Consider the following 15,699-nt stretch of genomic DNA (forward strand, 5'->3'; position numbering starts at 1 on the left):
CTTCTCTGTGCCTCAGCTTCCTCATCTCTAAAATGGGGAATTGAGACTGTGAGCCCTATGTGGGAGAGGGACTGTGCTCAGTCTAATTATCTTAAAACAAGTTCAGGATAAATTTATTATTAATAAATACTGGAAGAAATACATGTTTCATTTTGCTACTGATTCTGATGAATTCAAGTGAACAATACTATAATTAGAAACTTGCACAAAATCCTCAAGGAGTAAATTGAAGGTTTTCAGTAGTTCAGTGCCTCCTTGCAAATTTCTAATATTAAAACTGCGTTGTATGTCTTTAGCCTCTCAAACCACTATTCAAATTCTGTTGAATCTAAAGTTCAGTTTTATCCCTAAATCTACCCTGGTATCCCTGTCTTTCTCAAAAATTAATCAAAAATCCTTTGGATGCAGGGGAAAAGGGAACAGACAGGTCCTTCTTTGCACTAACAAGGACAAATAGCTCCATTTTCAACAGATGCACTTTATGACACTGCGTTTCTAGGCTGCCATCGGAATGAACTAATTCTATCAGTGATGCCATCCAGGATGCTTCAGGCAGTTCTGCTGCAGAAAAACATATCGATGAGCACATTATAAGGGACATACTAAAATAAAATCCTATCAATGAAAAGCAGTTGACTTGAAACCCATTCATGTTCAGTTCATTTGGACTGTTTCTTCCCCTTTTCCAAAAAAAAAGAGAGAAAAAGGCATTCTAATGTATCAATGAAGTCACTGGAGGTAGTTTGCCTAATTACACTGAAATCCTAGAGAAGGAGCAGCATTTTTTAAGAAATATTTTTACGCACTGAAATTTTTGTTGAAATAGGGACCAGTGGAACTAGAGTAATGATTCATGGCACCAAATCCAATCAATTGGACTGGAATTTTAAAACACATCTCACCCAACATAATAGTCATCCGGGAAGCTCGGGGCATGACATCACTAATAGAGCTTCTAGAGGCAAAATCTCTTCTCCAGAAGAGATTCTGGATTCTCTTCTCTTGTTACTGAGACCAGGGAGATGGACCCTCCCCTCCCAGAGAAATCCATGCCAACATTCATTAATGGCTCTTCACGGTCCTTGCACTTCGGCCCTATCTCTAACTCAAGCTCTGTCTCCTGAGGCAAAGATTACCATTTTGAGCCCTAGCACACAATTTTCTCTATTTAAACTTAACAGAATAGGAACAAAAATAACTAAGAATCCACACCTGGAAAATCATTTTTGGTTCTAGTGAATACAGTTTGAATAAAAATTTAAGAGGGGTATGGTAACAGCAGTGTGGTTTTCCATTTATTCCATCCTCTCCTGCCACTGACTCCATCTTTCACTCCAGTTCTTGGTGTGTTGGCAGTCTGTGGAGGAAGCTGGGGTTACTCAAGCTTCCTCTCTTCATGCTGGCATCATTCTCAAGTCACTGCTAAGCCACTAGAAATTAATTCCCCTGCTCCCCCTCAAATCTTACTTCTGTCCTTCCACTTTCCTTCTCATCTATGGCTGCAAGTAGAAAAATGGCAATGGATGCGTGCTCTCTTCCTTCTTTCTGACTATCTCCTCTCAGATACGGTCTTTATCAGTAAGAAAAAAGTTGATTTCTGTAACAAGGCAGCAACATCAAAGTCACCGAAATACAAGCTGTTCTGTAGCACCATACTCCCTTTCTCCTCCCTCATGTCTGTGTGCAAAGTGATAGTGGGGGAGGGAAGTACAATGGGGGGGAAGAGAGAAAGAAAGAGAAATAAAGGAGGATGAGGGAAGGCAAACACTGCTCTCATTTGCTGGGGATAAATATCCACAAGCAAATGTCCCCTCCTTCAACCCAGGGAATGAAGTATTAGCCTTCATAGCACCCAAAATGGGGTATTTCTAAAGCTGTCAGGCAAAGTTATCAAAGGGATAACATTTATGCTTAGCATTAATGTTTATTAAGCATTTTTCTATGTACAGAGCACTGCATTAAGCATGGGGAACAAACACGCATGGTAACAAGACATGGATGACTCCACCATTCCTTCGCTTCACCTTGTGAGAGATGGGTAGCGATATTTGTTTTTCTTCCAAGTGAAATAGTCTGTGTTAGGGGTGAATTACTTGGTGGAAACCAGGATTATAGAGTAGAAACTAATGAAGTATTTTAGACTACTGTATTACCTTTGCACCTAGGTTTGTTCATAACTTGCCCTGTCTTGGGATAAGCGGAGAAGAACAGCAACCCAATCTACAACTAGATAAAATGCCCTAAAGCTTGTCTTTCCTATCATATAGAGGCTATGTTTTCCGAATACTTTAGAAAACATCTACTTCAGGAATGGAAAAAAAAAGATCAACCAATGGTAACAAATACACATTATGTGGGGGAAAAAAATGTTCTGGAGGCCTCACCAAGCCAATATAATTACAAGTAAAAGGCTGATGCCTCTCTTTCTTTTACCTTTAGAAATGACTGTTGTAAAGCACATTTATTGCCAGCTGCTTTCATGTTTATTACTATACAGAACCATGATTCACAAAACAAACTATTACACAGCCCTGAATAGCAGCTTCACTATTCCAAATTTTATATTTACCAAAAAGCAGCTGGATAATTTCCACAACAAATAATTAATGTTCTGGAAATAGTAAACAGGAAAATATCCTTTTTGAAAATCTATCAATATTACCTACTGGGAGAGGTTATTCTAAATAGAATATGCATGAAAATGAGATCACCACAATCTTTCTGGGCATTAAAGACATGATTTTTTTCTTCAGCTCTCCTAAGTGAGGGTAGTTTGTTTATTGAAAAAAAAACAAACCATTGATGGAGCACAAACAGATATGCATATTAAAGAGTACAAGGTGGGTGCATTTATTCAAAGAACGGGTAACAGTACTGCCATTAGGAATTCTGTCAATGGTATTAACAAAGCCAACTCCCCTCTAAGCCAGAGCAGCCTCAGTCTTTACCCAGCTCCTCTTCATTCTGCTGTCCACCTCTGTCATGTGATAGAGGCTCCAGACTTGTACAAAGAATTTGCAGGACTGAGAGTGAAATATTTTCTAAATCAAAAAGCCGGGCATTTAAAACCGTGGCCGCTGGGGTTGTGATGTGTGAGGGGAATGGGGTGACAGCAGCTCTGAATCACCCTGGAACTCAGTGAAGAAACTCCACAGCTTCCTGAGATGAGGTCCACGCACAAAATCATTATTTTTATTGCTATTATTATTATCACTATATTTGTAAAACCCTTAAATACCAAGTACCGTACTAAGCCCAGGGGTAGGTGTAATATAATTAGGTAAGATCATTCCTATCCAAAATGAGGCTGACAGCTTGAGGATGTTGGAGAATGGGTGCTAATCCTCAATACTGAGATGAGAAAACTGAAGCCCAAAAACGTTAAGTCACTTGCCCAAGGTCACAAAGCAGGCAAGGGGCAGAACCAGGAGTAGAATCCAGATCTCTGTGTCCTATTCCCCCACCCTTTCCACTAAGCGGCACTGGTTCTTCTAAGCATCGTGGAAGAGCGGCTGCTTTGTCCCACTCTCCACCCTGGGGTAGCCCCCACGGACCCAACAACATTTGCTTCTGTGGAAAAAAATATTCTATCCACTCCAAATAATACATCTCAAACTGGTCGCACCATTTTTACCACTGTTATAGTTTCACCGATATAGCATTCTGGGTGGTTCCAGTTACCTTTGATTTCTCATTAGAGGAATTCTGACAACCCTTATTAATGAACTGAACGCAGTCCATGGAAAAATTAGAAAAAAACTTTAGACAACCTCAGAAAAAGGGAAGATGTGGGAAACAAAGTACATCAGCAGTCACATGGGTATCGTTGCAGGTTTTTTAAACTTTTTAGAAGCTTACATTTCTGGGATCTCAAGATTTCATCTGTTGGAATTCACCACCGTACATTCTTGCCTCCCCCTCTGCATCCAGAGCAATACTCCCGCAGTAAGTGAGAAGAGAATCAGCTGCTACCGCTACCAATAATTCACAAGAGTTCCTACTTCTGGAGTCAGGGGACGCTTCTCTCACTACTCCAGCAAAGGCATGAACTTGGGAAACTGAGCAGCAGGAGCACTAGCAAAAGTCACTTCACTTCTCACATACTTTGGTGGCTGCTGTTCTCTCACTGGACTTCCCCGAGGTCTTGCCTTTATTAGGAAGCCCAGCAAAAAAATAAAAACCGACAGCTCAGGGGTAGCAGGAGCTGGTTGCTGTTGTGGCCACTGCCAGAATGGCTGTGATCCTCACTATTCTTTTGAGGTTCTCCCAGGTGTTCTTGGGCCTCTGGCTCAAAATTTCTGTTTTAGAGCATAAACAGTGGTTTAATAATCCTTCAGTGACTAAAGCTATTTGAACTTTAAAAGTTTTCCTTACGAAACTCTTCTTGTCAATTGACATTTTCAGAGGTACTGTTTGCTAGCTCACTATCTCAAGACATTAGTTAAATGCCTGGTTGCCTACTTTGAAGACTTGTTCTCTCCCAACCCCCAAGCCTTCTGTGGGGGGACTGGTCCAGCACCCCTAGCCCTTCCTAGACCCATGCTTCCAATATGCTTAGGGAAATCACCACTCCAAAATCTTGGCAGAATAATGGCAGCCTTTTCAAGATACTTGTGGGGACTGCTACAAGTATTTGGCAAATCGTCATTGAGACATGAGTTAACATTAGTTACCAGGCAAATGGTCAATTTGGAAAGAACATAAAGTTAACAACATTTCTTTATAGATTATGGGAAATGAGTTGGGAGCCTCAGCTCGGCATGCCTAGGTGGGTGGCTGAATCAGTCTATTCCCCAAAAAATAATTGATTCTGATTAAAAACACTGCTATCCGTTTCTTAACAGATAGTCACTGTAATTCCTAGGGCATGGAAGGACTCCCACCATCACTAACGATAATGTCTTTGTGGTGCTTTAGAGGTATATTAGGAGGTAGAATCCTGTCAAACTCCCTTTATTCCCCACCCCTTGGGACTAAAGATAATAGATTTTGAGGCCCCCACACTTACAACAGCCTGCATTTGAGAACCCAAAGCCACCTCTCCGGTTGTTCTTATGCGTGCCTTGCTATCCCCCACCACTCTGCATGAACAGTGAGGGGCTGATCAGCTCCAAGGCCACATATATGTCCCTGGAAGTGGCTCCCATTAACCATCACTAATTCCACCTCAATTAGCAAGTGCAAGCAAGCAATTAACAAGCACTTGCTAATTGATGGGGCTATTATGCACCTGCAATCATCTGAGCAGTAGCCAAGGGTTTTGGTGGCAGAAGAAAGGGAAGAGAGGACAGATGCCAGGCTGGTTTTCTATCTCATTTCTCTCCCTGCAGGTAGGGGCGGGGGGGGGGGGAGAAAAGGGGGATTCTCTCTCCTTGCCAGAGCTGCGACTTCCATAAATCTTCCCTAAGGACTTGATATTCACCCACTGTTAACCCCATAGCACTTTAAGGACATATCTTCATATCCTATCTTGTGTCTGTAATGTATTATAATGTCTGGCTCCCTCTAGAGTGTAAGCTCCTCTTGGACAGGGATCATGTCTACCAACGCTAATAATAATGACTGTGGCATTTGTTAAGCACTTAATATGTGCCAGGCACTGTTCTAAACGCTGAGACGGATACAAGGTAATCAGGTTGGATTTAGTCCCTGTCCCACTGAGAGAACACAGTCTTAATCCCCATTTTACAGAGGAGGAATCTGAAGCAAAGAGAAGTTAAGTGACTTGTTCAAGATCACAAAGCAGGCAAGCGACTGTGGAGGGATTAGAACCTGAGTCCTTCGGACTCCCAGGCCGTGCTCTTTTCACTAGGCCACACTGCTTCTCTACTGTATTGTACTCCCCGAGGTACTTCGAACAATGCTCTGCACTCTGTCCATACTCTATAAATACCACTTTTTGATGCAGCACATAGTCCTCAACAGCAAGCCAGAGCTGCAGTGAGGGAGGGAGTTCCACAGCTGGAGGGGCAGTGAATGGGGGAGAAAGCATATTCATCCAGTCATGTTTGATGGTCACTTTTGGCAGCTCCGGGGGCTGTGATGTGGGGCAGGTGGGCTCTCCACCCCATGAACTCCTCTATTCATTTGGTGCTGCTAAGAGAGAGATGCAGAAGCGTGATGATGATCTCGCATCAGCTAAGACAAAACAGGAAGGCAACCCTTCGATAGGTGAACGTTTCCTCAGAGGAATTGTTGCTCCACTCTGGAGAATGGCTTTATTGTCCCTGTCTTTAATTAAGAAGCTAGATGTAATTACATTTGGAATTACGTTTCTTCCTTCTTTGGAAATTAAACATCCAGTCAAGTCAAAGCTATCTCTCTGCTTAGATGAAGTACAGGCTCCAGAGGTTTTCCTCCTAAGTTAAGCTTCTGTAGTGTGTCATTAATGTCTGTAGTGTGAGCTGCTCTCTGCCAAGGACTTCAACCTGGCATATAGACTAAATTGCCTCCTAAGGAGCAGAAGGACATTTAGTCTACACATGATGGTGGTTCTGTGCTGCTCCCGGACTGTGAATAACAGCTGTGTCGCATTTTGTAAACCAGCGTCTGCCAGCTTAATGATATGATCATCTCTCTGTAAAGGAGAGAGCAAAGACCATAAAGTTCGCCTAATCTGTGATCCTTTAGAGTGCCTAGACCAATACCATGTCCATACTAGTTCCACGTTCGCTATTACAGTATTCCAGGGGAGAGAGAGAGGATGTCAAGCTGCTGCGTGGCTAAGAGGAAAAAGCACCCAGGAAATTGTTAGAAAAAATAATCTATTCACAGTCTATTCACCTTCTCTTCCAAGTGCTTAGTACAGTGCCCTGCATCCAGTAAACACTCAACAAATACCACTGATGGATTCATCAAATCGTATTTATTTCCATATTGACCAAATCCTTCACTGAGATCAAACTACTCAAACCACAATATTTTTCAGGTTGCAAGCTGCAAGCTTAAGCCTCAGAATTATGACCGTAATCAACTCCATCCTTCTATTCTTTTAGCAATCCTAGAGGAGGCAAACACGATACCCCCTTTAGACAATCCTTTCGTAGTCATTATCCCCTAATTAATTCCCTTGTTAAATATAAACTAAACATTAGCCTTGAATAATATCTTCCTGCCTAAGAAAGTAATTTCTTTCCTTTGTTTGTTGACTCGAGATGCATAATAAGAGAGTATTTAGCTTTAAAGGGGGGAAAAAAATCCCACTCCCTAAATCACTGCTAAATCTCTGCCCTGAGAAATCCAATTACCGGGCTATGAGCACTCTGCTCTTACCTAACTTCTATTATTGATATGAACTGGAGTTGGATCCTCCATAAAAAAGCATATTTGAACAGTGCAAGTATCCATAATGAAATCACTTCATTTCCCAAAAGTGTAGACAAGCCCATTTGGGATCTTATGGAAAAAAGCTTATTCATGTGACCCTCCTCCTTGTCATCTCTCTCCTTATCACTCACCAAACTCCCTGGGAACCTTGTGAACTTCAATCTTTGGGAAGATTTTTGTGACATGACAGTGAAAAGCCAAAGCTATAGGGTTGTGATCAAATTGTATTCTTCATGCTGAACTGCAGATGCATTTTATTCTTCATGGTATCTGCTAAGCCATTACTTGTGCCAAGCATTCTTCTAAGCACTGAAGTAAGATGCAAGTTAATGAGGTTGGACAGAGTCCCACAGGGGACTCACAGTCTAAAGAGGGGGGAAAACAGGTAGAGACATTGCACCTAAATGTCATTTTCTGAGAACACAGAGGATACTAACAATCAATCACGCTTACTGACTGCTTACTCTGGGCGAGGTACTGAAGAAAGGGTGCAAATCTAATTGCAAGGGCAAAACAGAAGAGAGTGGGAGAAGAGGAAATTAAGGCCTATTTGGGGAAGGTCTCTTAGAGATGTGCCTTCAATAAGGCTTAGAAGGTGGGGAGAATGATTGACTGCTAGATATGAAGAGGGAGGGCAAACCAGGCTAGAGGTAGTACATGACCGAGTGGTCGGCGGCGAGATCACAGTTCAGTGAGCAAGTAAGCATTAGAGGAGTGAGGTGTGTGGGCTGGGTAGTAGGAAGAAATCAGGGAGGTGCAGTAGGAGGGGGCAGGGTGATTTAAGGCTTTAAGCTTTAAGACTGACGGTAAGGAGTTTTTAATTGATGCAGAGGTGGATGGGCAACTGCTGAAGGTTGTTGAGGAATGGGAAAACATGCATTGAATAGTTTTGTAGAACAGTGATCTGGAGAGCAGAGTTAAGTATAGACTGGAGTAGGTAGGCAGTGAAATCGGCAAGGAGGCTGATGCAGTAATCAAGGAGGGATAGGATAAGGGCATACATGGCAGCAGTTTGGATGCCTCTACAATTGTTTTCTTTATTTCAGTTATGTAGATTCTTGGGTGTCAGAGGTCATGAGTTCGAATCCCAACTCTGCCACTCGTCAGCTGACTGTGGGCAAGTCACTTAACTTCTCTGGGCCTCAGTTACCTCATCTGTAAAATGGGGATTGAGACCGTGAGCCTCACATGGGACAACCTGATTACCCTGTATCTCCCCCAGCGCTTAGAACGGTGCTCTGCACATAGTAAGCGCTTTAATACCAACATTATTATTATATTTGCTATCAAGTTAGGTAGAGAGAGAGGAGAAAGGGTAAGGAGCAGGTGGGAGGGGAAAAGGGATTGGAGGGGAAACAGGCCAGCACTGGTTGGGGCTTCTCTTGTTCTTCTCCCTCCTTCCTTAATCTCCCCGGTCCCAGGGATGGGAGAGGCCGTTGGCCACAAGGTCAGGCAGGGACAGTAGTGGCACGGTCCCTCTCTTGCCACCGAGACCCACCAGAGGAGAGAGAGACTCTTAAATGGAGTATAGTTAAGGGAGGAATAGAGTACCATGGGTAGAAGTGCTAAGGGGGTTATGGGAATTTAAAGTGTGTAATTTCCACTACTTAGATTAAGCTCAGTTCATAACATTCCACTCATAGCAGAAACAGAGAACAACTGATCACTATCTGCAAATTTTTCAGGGAGCATTCTGGGTGTCACAGTGTCTTCAGAGCACCCCGATGACAAAGGGGAAATGTTCAATAGTCCATTATGCTTTCTTCAAGGACTTTAGGTTCCTCTTAGCTTGTTACCATCCCATATGGGGTCCTGAAGGGAATGGAATTTGGATCTCTATTTGTGATTCACCTTTAAATGTGAGGCAAATTTTTCCCACAAAAATTTCATTATTTCCATGAGGAAATGTCATGACATTTCCAATGCTGCAAGGAATGCATGGGTTTGCAAGATTATGATGATGTGATGATGACACTATTATCACATCCTGTAAATCAAGCTGTAAAAGAAAAATGTAAATCACTCTGCCAGATGAATGGAAGTGAAGGATATTCAGGAATAATGGTTCTTTATCACAGTTCTTTTTCTTTCACAGGAGATGTACTATACTTTACATTTACTATAGTAACAGATAATTTTAGAAGCCGTAGCATGGCAATTTGGGGCAGGTTTCATTAATGAAACCTGAAGCATCAACTTGTGCTTTAATCCAGATTGGGGACTCAGTAATACCAGGGAGGTGGAGTTATATTTGGGTTTTAATTATTATAGGCCTGACCTCCCCTCCTCTGGCTGGGAAAGTGATTATACTTAATGATTCTTAAGCCTCCCAGGAGAGGGAAAACAATCACTAAGCATTCTCACGTGGGTCATTCTAGTCTCTGATTTTAGCTGCTGAAAATTGGCTTGATAGGCAACTCCTATTAAATGATGTAATACAACCAATGTCACTTTGGAAAACGTACTGATGATGGAAGGGGAAGCAAGGGAAATGGGTCGAAGGGAAAAGCATTGAGCACAGCTGCTGGAATAGAGTCTTAAAATACGCAAATCACAGTTGCTGGGCTTTCCGAGATTGTTTTGGTTCTCTTTAAACCTTGAAAATATCAAACAAATAAAATTCGATATCCTTGAATTACTCATGTCTCATTAGCTCGAACAGTTTTGGAGGGCTCCGACATAAATATTATTTTGGATCTTTTCCCAAAATGATTTCCACCTTTTGGGAAAAAATATGGTAAACCAATTATCATTGATTTATCATGGAGGCTTAAGGGGCACGTTTCTATATCATTCTCTCGATAACACACATTTAGGCAACAGCAAGAGATATGAGTGATAGGATGCTTTAACCATCCAAAGGTTTATGGGTAAGGGTAGGATAAACCATCTGTGCTGAATCAAAATTTCACTTCTTCTGACTCAAAAGTTGTTCTTGAACATTAAGTACTTTGCTGCCTAATGGTTGCAGTGTTTCCTATCCCATAGAAACTGACAATTTAGGGTTTTATTTTTGCATCACTGATTAGAAAGGGCAATTTCCCCAGAACCCTTTTTGAGATTCCTGATGTTTCAGTCTACCACCTCCAATTTTCATCTATTCACATTACATCAACATGTCAGTTCACAACCAAAGGTTTAATACAAACTTACGCAAAGTAAAAGGTGACAAAGATTACCTGGAACAAGACATTCTTATGGATGAATACAATTGATATGCTAAAAAGTATTTTACTGGGAAATTACCACGATAAAACCATCTTGTAAAATAGAACAGGTGTTATTATGCAATTACATTACAAATATCCTTACAATTGTCCTGTCCAAAACAGAACTCATCTTTCCACACAAACCATGTTTCCCCATCACCACTATCTTCACTGTCTCATAACCTTGGCATTAGCCTTGGCTCATCTCTCTCACGCAGCCCAAATATTCAGTCTGTCACCAAATCCTGTTGGGTCTACCTTTACAACATTCCTAAAACCTGTCCTTTCCTCTCCCTCCAAACTGCTATTAAGCTGATCCAAGAAGCACTTAGATCTTGCCTTGACTGATGCATCAGTCTCCTCTCTGGCCTCCCTGTCTCTCCCCAATCCAGTCCATATTTCACTGTTGCCCATATCACTTTTCTAAAAGAAAAAAAAAAATGCATGCTCCATCCACATCTCCCAGACTCTTCAAGAACTCCTAGTGGTTGCCCAATCACCTCTCCATCAAGTAGAAACTACTTACCGTAGGCTTTAAAACACTCCATCAACTGGTCTCCTGCTATCCTACCTATCTGATTTCCGATTCAACCCAACCCACACACTTGGATCCTCTAATGCCAACCTATTCATTGTATCTTGAACTCACCTTTCTCGCTATCAACCCCTTGCCCGTGTTCTCTCTCTGACATGGAACTCCCTCTCTCCATTAGTGACAGACCATCACTTTCCCCTCCTTCAAAGTCTTATTAAAATCTCACCTCTTCCAAGACGCCTTCCCTGACTAAACCCTCAATTCCACTATTGCCTTTCCCTTCTAAGTCATCTATATACTCGGATCTGTACCGTTTATGCACTTGATATTCAGCCCTCTAGCACCTATGTACCTAACACAATTTATTTTAATGCATGTCTCCCCGTCTAGGCCTTTAGCTTCTTGTAAGGAACGAAATTATGAAAGCTGTTGTACTGTATTCTCCCAAATACTTAGTATACTGCTTTACATACAATGTTTAATAAATACCATTGATTAATAATATTCACAAATGTTTTAGTGATAACTAAAGATGATTTCAAATTAGTGTAACTGTCTGGAGAGTCCGAACACAAACCCTGTTCAGGGCTTGGGATTTGGAAGCAGTTTGTAAATTCCTGACAGTTTCCATCACAGTTCATAGTAAAACAAAGTGATGATTTAGTTCTTCAAGTCCTCAGGATTAACTGTCTGATGTTCACAAGCACAGTAATCAACCGTCTCAATATCTAAAGCCAAAGAAACTTGATTTAATTATTTCAGTCACTTAAACTTACTAGACCGAATAGATAAATTAGAAAAGGAAAAGCTCTTAGACATTTAAACACAGTAAGAACTGTGAAATGATCAGATAGAGTTCAAATTTATTTCCTAGAGGAATTTACAATAGTTATAACTTGACCTACATGGCAAAATAGAGGTCCAGCTCGAGTTGGGCATATTTTTAAAGACATCCATGAACCAGAAACAAAATAATTTTTTCGCCATGCACTTTAAACTCTCAAGATGTTAATACAGCTGTAAATCTTTTCATGAATCTTTTGTCAGAAACTACTGGCAAACTAGAAATGGCTAGGCATTTTGACCTTTCAAAGAGCTACATCTGAACATTGAGTCATTGCAAGATATGGAGAAACCCCAAATTTAAGAGCTTGCAAAGTAACAAATGGAAATTAGTAAGTAGCAATTATTAACTACTTACAATTTTAGCACATTTTGAAATATTCTATTGTCTTGAGGAATCTGATCTAAACTTTAATCTATTTGCTAAAATAAGCAGCGTCCTATCCACTGCCTTTGACACTACCTTGAAAAAGAGAAGTGGCTATCCATAGTTCAGAGTTTTCAGGTTCTGGCATAACTCACTTAAAACAATTCAGACAAATATCATGACTATAGTGGTCTACTCTTTCATCCCACCTTTCCTTTGAAAAGCACAGACAAGATTTTGTTTTGACACTGGAAGATGCAACTAGTAAGCTTCTTCCCACCTGTGGCTTGGAACCAAATGCTGCTGACACTTCATTCCACCCCGAGGCATAGAAGAATTTTCAGCGTTGAAGTTTATTCAGTTACCAGTTTCCAATAAACCACTAAAATTATCCTGTCTTGGAGAAATAAAATGAATACAACTTTTGAAACATTAAGGTCAAACCACCTTGCTAAAAATTAGTCCTTTCTAAAAAGTTGGATTTAATTACTTCAATCTCTACCCAACAGCATAGCAGTTAGGGACAGAAACCATTTTCTACTGTCAAATAAGTTTAATGGCCCATTTCTTTGCCACTGCCTATGAGAAGTGAATTCCATGGACAAGTAAATGAAATTTGTCAAAGAGTGTTCAATCCCTGTGCACCTCACTGGAAAAGACTTTTTAATTTCAGTACGAGAGCACCACTAGCCAATACACTATAGAAGGTTGTAATGCACTTCTAGCAGAGGCCTGGGAATCAGTTTGAAACTGATTGAAATCAGATTGAAGACTGGAAGCGATTTGACTGGAAAGCATTTGACTTGTTCCTGAGAGCAAGTAGGATAAATATTTAAAAAAAAAATAAATCACAGGGGATGCTTCAAAATAAGAGCTAGGAGCCATTTGTAAGGAAAGTATGGGTAGAAACAGAAGTTAATTGTATACACCGCTTGGCGCACATTTGGAAGAGAGAATTTAGGTTTTTTCTATGTTTCTAAAACATTTTACAACTTTTTGCATAGAAAGGTGGCTAGTCAATCAATCAGTCAATATTGAGGGTTTACCGTGTGCCCAGAACCGTATTAAGCGATTGGTAGAGTACACTACAACGGAGTTGATAGATATGTTCCTTACCCACAAGGAGCTTACAGTCTAGAGGGGAAGACAGACATTCAAATAAATTACAGCTAGAACTGAAGGTGGGGTAGATAACAAGTGCTTAAAGCGTACAGATTCAAGCACTTGGATCAGTATCCTTTGGAAATTTACTATTCATTCATTTGTATTTAATGAGTGCTTACTGTGTGCAGAGCACTCTACAAAGCGCTTGGTAAAGTACAATATAACAGTAAACAGACACATTCTCTGACCACAACAAGCTTACAGTCTACAGGACTGTATTTACCCCACCCTCAGCCCCAAAGCACTTAAGTACCTCTTTATAAATTATTTGTTCATATTAATTTCTGCCTCCCCTTCTAGACCGTAACATCATTGTGGGCAGCTAATGTGTCTACCAACTTCGTTATATTGTACTCTGCGAAAAGCTTAGTAAAATGCTTTGTACACAGTAAGTGTTCAATAAATACCATTGATCATGATGAAATAATAATAACGTTGGTATTTGTTAAGCACTTACTATGTGCTGAGCGCTGTTCTAAGCACTGGGGTAGATACAGGGTAATCAGGTTGTCCCATGAGAGGCTCACAGACTTCATCCCCATTGTACAGATGAGGTAACTGAAGCACTGAGAAGTTAAGTGACTTGGCCAAAGTCACACAGCTGACAGGTGGTGGAGCAGGGATTAGAACCCATGACCTATGACTCCTAGGCCCGTGCTTTTTCCACCGAGTCATGCTGCTTCTCTAAATACATGAAATACACCATGATTGTCCTTAGTTTGAGGAGAAAGCATTCATCATTTCACAGCCCCTCTCTATGCCAGCTTCCCCCCGCAACTACCAAATCTGCCACAGGAATGAGGAACAGAAAGGAAACCCAGAGCTCATATCCCATTAAAGCTTGAGGGATCACTGGGGAGACTCTCTCAAGCCAGGGGCAGCCTCAGTCCTCCCACCCAAATACTGCCCTAGTGTGGGTGGATGCTTGTCTTTGCAACTTTTAGAACACTGAGATGTTTGTAAATGTTGTTCACCAAAGCCCAGGTTTGCCTAAGACAGTGAGGTACTGAAGACCACCCATCCAGAAAGGACTCAAGACACAAATTTGACTCAGCTATTGAACCAGTTCATTTTAACCTGTTCTCACCGGTTCAGGGTGATATTTGTACATGTTATATATGTCAGGCCTTACCAACAAAAATAGTGAATCCCAGTCCTTAGTGCTAGGGGCATTTTAAATCTCATTAAACACTCTGAAAGGCACGGAGCATACGAGAGCTCCAAAGTCATACCGGTGTGTCACAGTATTATAATAATAATAGTAATGTTGACATTTGTTAAGCGCTTACTATGTGCAGAGCACCGTTCTAAGCGCCGGGGTAGATACAGTGTAATCGGGTTGTCCCACGTGAAGCTCGCAGTCTTCAGCCCCATAATACAGATGAGGGAACTGAGGCACAGAGAAGTGAAGTGACTTGCCCACAGTCAACACATTTGACAAGTGGCAGAGGCAGAATTCGAACCCATGACCTCTGACTCCCAAGCCTGGGCTCTTTCCACTGAGCCACACAGTTGCACTCACTGAAGACCGTGACCACCTGATTTAATATTACAATACACAACAGAAGGCAACAATTCTACCAGCCAACCTAACCCTAACTTTAATTAGTTCTATCCCTAACCATTCTACCAGCCAGCTAGTTTGTTGGCAGTGATGAAATTCAGTGCCAAGCTATGGGCTATATCTTCTACTTCTTTTCTACTTTCTATTTATATAACATCCTTTCTTGCCGGTAGCCTGATTACTTTTAGTGTCGAACCCACTTGGTCTGTATTAATGCACATGGCTAGGCTAGACAGCTATCAGTTAATTACTCAGGATATTTATTAGGTTATATCACTTTCATAAAAAAGGTAAAAATCCCAAGATAGCAACAGTTGGCAACCATAGGACTGCCATCACCTAAAACATAAAAAATGACCCTTTTAGATCATCTCCTCTCAAAACTCTATCGCCACGGCCTGGTCCTCTATTGTAAAGATTATGGTACCAGTAGCATCCTGATTTCTGAAGCTGCCCATAATCACCATTCTAAAAAAATAGACTGCCAAGTAAAAATCTTCCCTGAAACTTAATATCCTGAAAAAGAAGAACAGAATGCATGGCAAGTTTAACATTCAATCATGGTAACGTAACCATAAAAATGACTAGAAACTATTTGAGGATGTATACAATATGCCATTTGCTACTGTGGAGCATGCACTTTAATTGAACAAAGATTTGTCGAAGTCTACTTTGGTGTGATGGACATTTT

At 41.1% G+C, this 15,699-nt stretch overlaps 1 protein-coding gene across 6 annotated transcripts in view; it reads right to left on the reverse strand.

The window, feature by feature from the left end:
* The window catches only part of MACROD2 (mono-ADP ribosylhydrolase 2), a 1,182,461-nt gene that overhangs the window by 410,280 nt on the left and 756,482 nt on the right, over nucleotides 1-15,699 (reverse strand). The gene's annotated exons all lie outside the window — the stretch shown is intronic.

This window comes from Ornithorhynchus anatinus, chromosome 9, assembly GCF_004115215.2.
Source record: "Ornithorhynchus anatinus isolate Pmale09 chromosome 9, mOrnAna1.pri.v4, whole genome shotgun sequence".
Taxonomy (NCBI): Eukaryota; Metazoa; Chordata; class Mammalia; order Monotremata; family Ornithorhynchidae; genus Ornithorhynchus; species Ornithorhynchus anatinus.